Source organism: Petromyzon marinus, unplaced genomic scaffold (genome assembly GCF_048934315.1).
Source record: "Petromyzon marinus isolate PM22_M1 ecotype Great Lakes invasive population unplaced genomic scaffold, UKy_Petmar_22M1.pri1.0 PM_Scaffold_11, whole genome shotgun sequence".
In the NCBI taxonomy this organism is placed as follows: domain Eukaryota; kingdom Metazoa; phylum Chordata; class Hyperoartia; order Petromyzontiformes; family Petromyzontidae; genus Petromyzon; species Petromyzon marinus.
This window is the reverse complement of record NW_027423069.1, coordinates 74904-89997: the sequence shown is the minus strand read 5'-3', so window position 1 is coordinate 89997 and position 15094 is coordinate 74904.

Below are 15094 nucleotides of genomic sequence, written 5' to 3'. Positions count from 1 at the left end.
TCACCACCACTCACTCACTAACTCACCAACACCACTACCACCACACCACCAGCACCACCACAACTCACTCACAATCACCACTACCACCATCACCACCACTCACTCACCATCACCACTACCACCAGCACCACCACCACTCACTCACTCACCATCACCACTACCACCATCACCACCACCATCACCACCACCACCACCACTCACTCACCATCACCACTACCGCCATCACCACCACCACCACCATTCACTCACTCACTCACCATCACCACTACCACCACACCACCAGCACCACCACCACTCACTCACTCAGCATCACCACTGCCACCACACCACCAGCACCACCACAACTCACTCACTCACTCACCATCAACACTACCGCCATCACCACCACTCACTCACCATCACCACCACCACTCACTCACCATCACCACTACAACCAGCACCACCACCACTCACTCACTCACTCACCATAACCACTACCACCACCACCACCACTCACTCACCATCACCACTACCGCCATCACCACCACTCACTCACCATCACCACTACCACCATCACCACCACTCACTTACTCACTATCACCACTACCACCACACCACCAGCACCACCACCACTCACTCACCATCACCACTACCACCATCACCAACACTCACTCACTCACCATCACCACTACCACCACCACCACCACTCACTCACCATCACCAGTACCACCATCACCACCACTCACTCACTCACCATCACCACCACCACCACTCACTCACCATCACCAATACCACCATCACCACCACTCACTCACCATCACCACTGCCCCCAGACCACCATCACCACCACCACCACCACCACTCACTCACCATCACCACTACCACCATCACCACCATCACCACAACCACTCACTCACCATCACCACTACCACCATCACTCACCACCACCACCACCACTCACTCACCATCACCACCACCACTCACTCACCATCACCACTACCACCATCACCACCACTCACTTACTCACTATCACAACTACCACCACACCACCAGCACCACCACCACTCACTCACCATCACCACTACCACCATCACCAACACTCACTCACTCACCATCACCACTACCACCACCACCACCACTCACTCACGATCACCAGTACCACCATCACCACCACTCACTCACTCACCATCACGACCACCACCACTCACTCACCATCACCAATACCACCATCACCACCACCACTCACTCACCATCACCACTACCACCACACCAGCACCACCACCACCACTCGCTCACCAATACCACCATCACCACCACTCACTCACCATCACCACTGCCACCAGACCACCACCACCACAAAAACTCACCATCACCACCACCACCACTCACTCACCATCACCACTACCACCATCACCACCATCACCACACCCACTCACTCACCATCACAACTACCACCATCACCACTCACTCACCATCACCACCACCACTCACTCACCATCACCACTACCACCATCACCAACACTCACTCACTCACCATCACCACTACCACCACCACCACCACCACTCACTCACCATCACCAGTACCACCATCACCACCACTCACTCACTCACCATCACCACCACCACCACTCACTCACTCACCATCACCAATACCACCATGACCACCACCACCACTCACTCACCATCACCACCATCACCACTCACTCACCATCACCACTACCACCATCACCACCACTGATTCACTCACCATCACCACTACCACCACACCACCAGCACCACCACCACTCACTCACCATCACCACTACCACCATCACCACCACTCACTCACTCACCATCACCACTACCACCATCACCACCACTCACTCACTAACTCACCAACACCACTACCACCACACCACCAGCACCACCACAACTCACTCACAATCACCACTACCACCATCACCACCACTCACTCACCATCACCACTACCACCAGCACCACCACCACTCACTCACTCACCATCACCACTACCACCATCACCACCACCATCACCACCACCACCACCACCACCACTCACTCACCATCACCACTACCGCCATCACCACCACCACCACCATTCACTCACTCACTCACCATCACCACTACCACCACACCACCAGCACCACCACCACTCACTCACTCAGCATCACCACTGCCACCACACCACCAGCACCATCACAACTCACTCACTCACCATCAACACTACCGCCATCACCACCACTCACTCACCATCACCACCACCACTCACTCACCATCACCACTACAACCAGCACCACCACCACTCACTCACTCACTCACCATAACCACTACCACCACCACCACCACTCACTCACCATCACCACTACCGCCATCACCACCACTCACTCACCATCACCACTACCACCATCACCACCACTCACTTACTCACTATCACCACTACCACCACACCACCAGCACCACCACCACTCACTCACCATCACCACTACCACCATCACCAACACTCACTCACTCACCATCACCACTACCACCACCACCACCACTCACTCACCATCACCAGTACCACCATCACCACCACTCACTCACTCACCATCACCACCACCACCACTCACTCACCATCACCAATACCACCATCACCACCACTCACTCACCATCACCACTGCCCCCAGACCACCATCACCACCACCACCACCACCACTCACTCACCATCACCACTACCACCATCACCACCATCACCACAACCACTCACTCACCATCACCACTACCACCATCACCACTCACTCACCACCACCACCACCACTCACTCACCATCACCACCACCACTCACTCACCATCACCACTACCACCATCACCACCACTCACTTACTCACTATCACAACTACCACCACACCACCAGCACCACCACTACTCACTCACCATCACCACTACCACCATCACCAACACTCACTCACTCACCATCACCACTACCACCACCACCACCACTCACTCACGATCACCAGTACCACCATCACCACCACTCACTCACTCACCATCACGACCACCACCACTCACTCACCATCACCAATACCACCATCACCACCACCACTCACTCACCATCACCACTACCACCACACCAGCACCACCACCACCACTCGCTCACCAATACCACCATCACCACCACTCACTCACCATCACCACTGCCACCAGACCACCACCACCACAAAAACTCACCATCACCACCACCACCACTCACTCACCATCACCACTACCACCATCACCACCATCACCACACCCACTCACTCACCATCACAACTACCACCATCACCACTCACTCACCATCACCACCACCACTCACTCACCATCACCATCACCACACTCACTCACTCACCATCACCACTACCACCACCACCACCACCACTCACTCACCATCACCAGTACCACCATCACCACCACTCACTCACTCACCATCACCACCACCACCACCACCACTCACTCACTCACCATCACCAATACCACCATGACCACCACCACCACTCACTCACCATCACCACCATCACCACTCACTCACCATCACCACTACCACCATCACCACCACTGATTCACTCACCATCACCACTACCACCAACCACCAACACCACCACCACTCACTCACCATCACCACTACCACCATCACCACCACTCACTCACTCACCATCACCACCACCACCACTCACTCACCATCACCAATACCACCATCACCACCACTCACTCACCATCACCACTGCCCCCAGACCACCATCACCACCACCACCACCACCACTCACTCACCATCACCACTACCACCATCACCACCATCACCACAACCACTCACTCACCATCACCACTACCACCATCACCACTCACTCACCACCACCACCACTCACTCACCATCACCACCACCACTCACTCGCCATCACCACTACCACCATCACCACCACTCACTTACTCACTATCACAACTACCACCACACCACCAGCACCACCACCACTCACTCACCATCACCACTACCACCATCACCAACACTCACTCACTCACCATCACCACTACCACCACCACCACCACTCACTCACGATCACCAGTACCACCATCACCACCACTCACTCACTCACCATCACGACCACCACCACTCACTCACCATCACCAATACCACCATCACCACCACCACTCACTCACCATCACCACTACCACCACACCAGCACCACCACCACCACTCGCTCACCAATACCACCATCACCACCACTCACTCACCATCACCACTGCCACCAGACCACCACCACCACAAAAACTCACCATCACCACCACCACCACTCACTCACCATCACCACTACCACCATCACCACCATCACCACACCCACTCACTCACCATCACAACTACCACCATCACCACTCACTCACCATCACCACCACCACTCACTCACCATCACCACTACCACCATCACCAACACTCACTCACTCACCATCACCACTACCACCACCACCACCACCACTCACTCACCATCACCAGTACCACCATCACCACCACTCACTCACTCACCATCACCACCACCACCACCACTCACTCACTCACCATCACCAATACCACCATGACCACCACCACCACTCACTCACCATCACCACCATCACCACTCACTCACCATCACCACTACCACCATCACCACCACTGATTCACTCACCATCACCACTACCACCACACCACCAGCACCACCACCACTCACTCACCATCACCACTACCACCATCACCACCACTCACTCACTAACTCACCAACACCACTACCACCACACCACCAGCACCACCACAACTCACTCACAATCACCACTACCACCATCACCACCACTCACTCACCATCACCACTACCACCAGCACCACCACCACTCACTCACTCACCATCACCACTAACACCACCACTACCGCCATCACCACCACCACCATTCACTCACTCACTCACCATCACCACTACCACCACACCACCAGCACCACCACCACTCACTCACTCACCATCACCACTGCCACCACACCACCAGCACCACCACAACTCACTCACTCACTCACCATCAACACTACCGCCATCACCACCACTCACTCACCATCACCACCACCACTCACTCACCATCACCACTACAACCAGCACCACCACCACTCACTCACTCACTCACCATCACCACTACCACCACCACCACCACTCACTCACCATCACCACTACCGCCATCACCACCACTCACTCACCATCACCACTACCACCATCACCACCACTCACTTACTCACTATCACCACTACCACCACACCACCAGCACCACCACCACTCACTCACCATCACCACTACCACCATCACCAACACTCACTCACTCACCATCACCACTACCACCACCACCACTCACTCACCAGTACCACCATCACCACCACTCACTCACTCAACATCACCACCACCACCACTCACTCACCATCACCAATACCACCATCACCACCACTCACTCACCATCACCACTGCCCCCAGACCACCATCACCACCACCACCACCACCACTCACTCACCATCACCACTACCACCATCACCACCATCACCACAACCACTCACTCACCATCACCACTACCACCATCACCACTCACTCACCACCACCACCACCACCACTCACTCACCATCACCACCACCACTCACTCACCATCACCACTACCGCCATCACCAACACTCACTCACTCACCATCACCACTACCACCACCACCACCACCACTCACTCACCATCACCAGTACCACCATCACCACCACTCACTCACTCACCATCACCACCACCACCACTCACTCACCATCACCAATACCACCATCACCACCACTCACTCACCATCACCACTGCCCCCAGACCACCATCACCACCACCACCACTCACTCACCATCACCACTACCACCATCACCACCATCACCACAACCACTCACTCACCATCACCACTACCACCATCACCACTCACTCACCACCACCACCACCACTCACTCACCATCACCACCACCACTCACTCACCATCACCACTACCGCCATCACCACCACTCACTCACCATCACCACTACCACCATCACCACCACTCACTTACTCACTATCACAACTACCACCACACCACCAGCACCACCACCACTCACTCACCATCACCACTACCACCATCACCAACACTCACTCACTCACCATCACCACTACCACCACCACCACCACTCACTCACGATCACCAGTACCACCATCACCACCACTCACTCACTCACCATCACGACCACCACCACTCACTCACCATCACCAATACCACCATCACCACCACCACTCACTCACCATCACCACTACCACCACACCAGCACCACCACCACCACTCGCTCACCAATACCACCATCACCACCACTCACTCACCATCACCACTGCCACCAGACCACCACCACCACAAAAACTCACCATCACCACCACCACCACTCACTCACCATCACCACTACCACCATCACCACCATCACCACACCCACTCACTCAACATCACAACTACCACCATCACCACTCACTCACCATCACCACCACCACTCACTCACCATCACCACTACCACCATCACCAACACTCACTCACTCACCATCACCACTACCACCACCACCACCACTCACTCACCATCACCAGTACCACCATCACCACCACTCACTCACTCACCATCACCACCACCACCACTCACTCACTCACCATCACCAATACCACCATGACCACCACCACCACTCACTCACCATCACCACCATCACCACTCACTCACCATCACCACTACCACCATCACCACCACTGATTCACTCACCATCACCACTACCACCACACCACCAGCACCACCACCACTCACTCACCATCACCACTACCACCATCACCACCACTCACTCACTCACTCACCATCACCACTACCACCATCACCACCACTCACTCACTAACTCACCAACACCACTACCACCACACCACCAGCACCACCACAACTCACTCACAATCACCACTACCACCATCACCACCACTCACTCACCATCACCACTACCACCAGCACCACCACGACTCACTCACTCACCATCACCACTACCACCACCACTACCGCCATCACCACCACCACCACCATTCACTCACTCACTCACCATCACCACTACCACCACACCACCACCACTCACTCACTCACCATCACCACTGCCACCACACCACCAGCACCACCACAACTCACTCACTCACCATCAACACTACCGCCATCACCACCACTCACTCACCATCACCACCACCACTCACTCACCATCACCACTACAACCAGCACCACCACCACTCACTCACTCACTCACCATCACCAATACCACCATGACCACCACCACCACTCACTCACCATCACCACCATCACCACTCACTCACCATCACCACTACCACCATCACCACCACTGATTCACTCACCATCACGACTACCACCACACCACCAGCACCACCACCACTCACTCACCATCACCACTACCACCATCACCACCACTCACTCACTCACCATCACCACTACCACCATCACCACCACTCACTCACTAACTCACCAACACCACTACCACCACACCACCAGCACCACCACAACTCACTCACAACCACAACTCACTCACAATCACCACTACCACCATCACCACCACTCACTCACCATCACCACTACCACCAGCACCACCACGACTCACTCACTCACCATCACCACTACCACCACCACTACCGCCATCACCACCACCACCACCATTCACTCACTCACTCACCATCACCACTACCACCACACCACCACCACTCACTCACTCACCATCACCACTGCCACCACACCACCAGCACCACCACAACTCACTCACTCACCATCAACACTACCGCCATCACCACCACTCACTCACCATCACCACCACCACTCACTCACCATCACCACTACAACCAGCACCACCACCACTCACTCACTCACTCACCATCACCACTACCACCACCACCACCACTCACTCACCATCACCACTACCGCCATCACCACCACTCACTCACCATCACCACTACCACCATCACCACCACCACTCACTTACTCACTATCACCACTACCACCACACCACCAGCACCACCACCACTCACTCACCATCACCACTACCACCATCACCAACACTCACTCACTCACCATCACCACTACCACCACCACCACTCACTCACCATCACCAGTACCACCATCACCACCACTCACTCACTCAACATCACCACCACCACCACTCACTCACCATCACCAATACCACCATCACCACCACTCACTCACCATCACCACTGCCCCCAGACCACCATCACCACCACCACCACTCACTCACCATCACCACTACCACCATCACCACCATCACCACAACCACTCACTCACCATCACCACTACCACCATCACCACTCACTCACCACCACCACCACCACTCACTCACCATCACCACCACCACTCACTCACCATCACCACTCCGCCATCACCACCACTCACTCCACATCACCACTACCACCATCACCACCACTCACTTACTCACTATCACAACTACCACCACACCACCAGCACCACCACCACTCACTCACCATCACCACTACCACCATCACCAACACTCACTCACTCACCATCACCACTACCACCACCACCACCACTCACTCACGATCACCAGTACCACCATCACCACCACTCACTCACTCACCATCACGACCACCACCACTCACTCACCATCACCAATACCACCATCACCACCACCACTCACTCACCATCACCACTACCACCACACCAGCACCACCACCACCACTCGCTCACCAATACCACCATCACCACCACTCACTCACCATCACCACTGCCACCAGACCACCACCACCACAAAAACTCACCATCACCACCACCACCACTCACTCACCATCACCACTACCACCATCACCACCATCACCACACCCACTCACTCAACATCACAACTACCACCATCACCACTCACTCACCATCACCACCACCACTCACTCACCATCACCACTACCACCATCACCAACACTCACTCACTCACCATCACCACTACCACCACCACCACCACTCACTCACCATCACCAGTACCACCATCACCACCACTCACTCACTCACCATCACCACCACCACCACTCACTCACTCACCATCACCAATACCACCATGACACCACCACCACTCACTCACCATCACCACCATCACCACTCACTCACCATCACCACTACCACCATCACCACCACTGATTCACTCACCATCACCACTACCACCACACCACCAGCACCACCACCACTCACTCACCATCACCACTACCACCATCACCACCACTCACTCACTCACCATCACCACTACCACCATCACCACCACTCACTCACTAACTCACCAACACCACTACCACCACACCACCAGCACCACCACAACTCACTCACAATCACCACTACCACCATCACCACCACTCACTCACCATCACCACTACCACCAGCACCACCACGACTCACTCACTCACCATCACCACTACCACCACCACTACCGCCATCACCACCACCACCACCATTCACTCCTCACTCACCATCACCACTACCACCACACCACCACCACTCACTCACTCACCATCACCACTGCCACCACACCACCAGCACCACCACAACTCACTCACTCACCATCAACACTACCGCCATCACCACCACTCACTCACCATCACCACCACCACTCACTCACCATCACCACTACAACCAGCACCACCACCACTCACTCACTCACCATCACCACTACCACCACACACCAGCACCACCACCACTCACTCACCATCACCACTACCACCATCACCACCACTCACTCACTCACCATCACCACTACCACCATCACCACCACTCACTCACTAACTCACCAACACCACTACCACCACACCACCAGCACCCCACAACTCATCACAATCACCACTACCACCATCACCACCACTCACTCACCATCACCACTACCACCAGCACCACCACGACTCACTCACTCACCATCACCACTACCACCACCACTACCGCCATCACACCACCAACACCATTCACTCACTCACTCACCATCACCACTACCACCACACCACCACCACTCACTCACTCACCATCACCACTGCCACCACACCACAGCACCACCACAACTCACTCACTCACCATCAACACTACCGCCATCACCACCACTCACTCACCATCACCACCACCACTCACTCACCATCACCACTACAACCAGCACCACCACCACTCACTCACTCACTCACCATCACCACTACCACCACCACCACCACTCACTCACCATCACCACTACCGCCATCACCACCACTCACTCACCATCACCACTACCACCATCACCACCACCACTCACTTACTCACTATCACCACTACCACCACACCACCAGCACCACCACCACTCACTCACCATCACCACTACCACCATCACCAACACTCACTCTCTCACCATCCCCCACTACCACCACACCACTCACTCACCATCACCAGTACCACCATCACCACCACTCACTCACTCAACATCACCACCACCACCACTCACTCACCATCACCAATACCACCATCACCACCACTCACTCACCATCACCACTGCCCCCAGACCACCATCACCCACCACCACCACCACCACCACTCACTCACCATCACCACTACCACCATCACCACCATCACCACAACCACTCACTCACCATCACCACTACCACCATCACCACTCACTCACCACCACCACCACCACCACTCACTCACCATCACCACCACCACTCACTCACCATCACCACTACCGCCATCACCAACACTCACTCACTCACCATCACCACTACCACCACCACCACCACCACTCACTCACCATCACCAGTACCACCATCACCACCACTCACTCACTCACCATCACCACCACCACCACTCACTCACCATCACCAATACCACCATCACCACCACTCACTCACCATCACCACTGCCCCCAGACCACCATCACCACCACCACCACTCACTCACCATCACCACTACCACCATCACCACCATCACCACAACCACTCACTCACCATCACCACTACCACCATCACCACTCACTCACCACCACCACTCACTCACCATCACCACCACCACTCACTCACCATCACCACTACCGCCATCACCACCACTCACTCACCATCACCACTACCACCATCACCACCACTCACTTACTCACTATCACAACTACCACCACACCACCAGCACCACCACCACTCACTCACCATCACCACTACCACCATCACCAACACTCACTCACTCACCATCACCACTACCACCACCACCACCACTCACTCACGATCACCAGTACCACCATCACCACCACTCACTCACTCACCATCACGACCACCACCACTCACTCACCATCACCAATACCACCATCACCACCACCACTCACTCACCATCACCACTACCACCACACCAGCACCACCACCACCACTCGCTCACCAATACCACCATCACCACCACTCACTCACCATCACCACTGCCACCAGACCACCACCACCACAAAAACTCACCATCACCACCACCACCACTCACTCACCATCACCACTACCACCATCACCACCATCACCACACCCACTCACTCAACATCACAACTACCACCATCACCACTCACTCACCATCACCACCACCACTCACTCACCATCACCACTACCACCATCACCAACACTCACTCACTCACCATCACCACTACCACCACCACCACCACTCACTCACCATCACCAGTACACCATCACCACCACTCACTCACTCACCATCACCACCACCACCACTCACTCACTCACCATCACCAATACCACCATGACCACCACCACCACTCACTCACCATCACCACCATCACCACTCACTCACCATCACCACTACCACCATCACCACCACTGATTCACTCACCATCACCACTACCACCACACCACCAGCACCACCACCACTCACTCACCATCACCACTACCACCATCACCACCACTCACTCACTCACCATCACCACTACCACCATCACCACCACTCACTCACTAACTCACCAACACCACTACCACCACACCACCAGCACCACCACAACTCACTCACAATCACCACTACCACCATCACCACCACTCACTCACCATCACCACTACCACCAGCACCACCACGACTCACTCACTCACCATCACCACTACCACCACCACTACCGCCATCACCACCACCACCACCATTCACTCACTCACTCACCATCACCACTACCACCACACCACCAGCACCACCACCACTCACTCACTCACCATCACCACTGCCACCACACCACCAGCACCACCACAACTCACTCACTCACCATCAACACTACCGCCATCACCACCACTCACTCACCATCACCACCACCACTCACTCACCATCACCACTACAACCAGCACCACCACCACTCACTCACTCACCATCACCACTACCACCACCACCACCACTCACTCACCATCACCACTACCGCCATCACCACCACTCACTCACCATCACCACTACCACCACACCACCAGCACCACCACCACTCACTCACCATCACCACTACCACCATCACCAACACTCACTCACTCACCATCACCACTACCACCACCACCACTCACTCACCATCACCAGTACCACCATCACCACCACTCACTCACTCAACATCACCACCACCACCACTCACTCACCATCACCAATACCACCATCACCACCACTCACTCACCATCACCACTGCCCCCAGACCACCATCACCACCACCACCACCACCACTCACTCACCATCACCACTACCACCATCACCACCATCACCACAACCACTCACTCACCATCACCACTACCACCATCACCACTCACTCACCACCACCACCACCACCACTCACTCACCATCACCACCACCACTCACTCACCATCACCACTACCGCCATCACCACCACTCACTCACCATCACCACTACCACCATCACCACCACTCACTTACTCACTATCACAAGTACCACCACACCACCAGCACCACCACCACTCACTCACCATCACCACTACCACCATCACCAACACTCACTCACTCACCATCACCACTACCACCACCACCACCACTCACTCACGATCACCAGTACCACCATCACCACCACTCACTCACTCACCATCACGACCATCACCACTCACTCACCATCACCAATACCACCATCACCACCACCACTCACTCACCATCACCACTACCACCACACTAGCACCACCACCACCACTCGCTCACCATCACCAATACCACCATCACCACCACTCACTCACCATCACCACTGCCACCAGACCACCACCACCACCACAAAAACTCACCATCACCACCACCACCACTCACTCACCATCACCACTACCACCATCACCACCATCACCACACCCACTCACTCACCATCACAACTACCACCATCACCACTCACTCACCATCACCACCACCACTCACTCACCATCACCACTACCACTATCACCAACACTCACTCACTCACCATCACCACTACCACCACCACCACTCACTCACCATCACCAGTAACCACCATCACCACCACTCACTCACTCACCATCACCACCCACCACCACCACCACTCACTCACTCACCATCACCAATACCACCATGACCACCACCACCACTCACTCACCATCACCACCATCACCACTCACTCACCATCACCACTACCACCATCACCACCACTGATTCACTCACCATCACCACTACCACCACACCACCAGCACCACCACCACTCACTCACCATCACCACTACCACCATCACCACCACTCACTCACTCACCATCACCACTACCACCATCACCACCACTCACTCACTAACTCACCAACACCACTACCACCACACCACCAGCACCACCACAACTCACTCACAATCACCACTACCACCATCACCACCACTCACTCACCATCACCACTACCACCAGCACCACCACCACTCACTCACTCACCATCACCACTACCACCATCACCACCACCATCACCACCACCACCACCACTCACTCACCATTACCACTACCGCCATCACCACCACCACCACCATTCACTCACTCACGCACCATCACCACTACCACCACACCACCAGCACCACCACCACTCACTCACTCACCATCACCACCACCACCACCACTCACTCACTCACTCACCATCACCACTACCACCACCACCACACCACCAGCAACACCAGCCACTCACTCACCATCACCACTACCACCACCACACACTCACCATCACCAGTACCACCATCACCACCACTCACTCACTCACCATCACCATTATCAGCACCACCACCACTCACTCACCATCACCAATACCACCATCACCACCACCACTCACTCACCATCACCACTACCACCATCGACCACCACTCACTCACTCACCATCACCACTACCACCACACCAGCACCACCACCACCACTCACTCACCATCACCACTGCCACCAGACCACCATCACCACCACAAAACTCACCATCACCACCACCACCACCACCACTCAATCACCATCACCACTACCACCATCACCAAAACCACTCACTCACCATCACCACTACCACCATCACCACTCACTCACCATCACCACCACCACTTACTCACCATCACCACCACCACCCACTCAACATCACCACTACCACCATCACCACCACTCACTTACTCACTATCACCACTACCACCATACCACCAGCACCACCACCACTCACTCACCATCACCACTACCACCATCACCACCACTCACTCACTCACCATCACAACTACCACCACACCACCAGCACCACCACAACTCACTCACTCACCATCACCACTACCGCCATCACCACCACTCACTCACCATCACCACCACCACTCACTCACTCACCATCACCACTACCACCAGCACCACCACCACTCACTCACTCATTCACCATCACCACTACCACCATCACCACCACTCACTCACTCACTCACCATCACCACTGCCACCACACCACCAGCACCACCACAACTCACTCACTCACCATCAACACTACCGCCATCACCACCACTCACTCACCATCACCACCACCACTCACTCACCATCACCACTACAACCAGCACCACCACCACTCACTCACTCACTCACCATCACCACTACCACCACCACCACCACTCACTCACCAT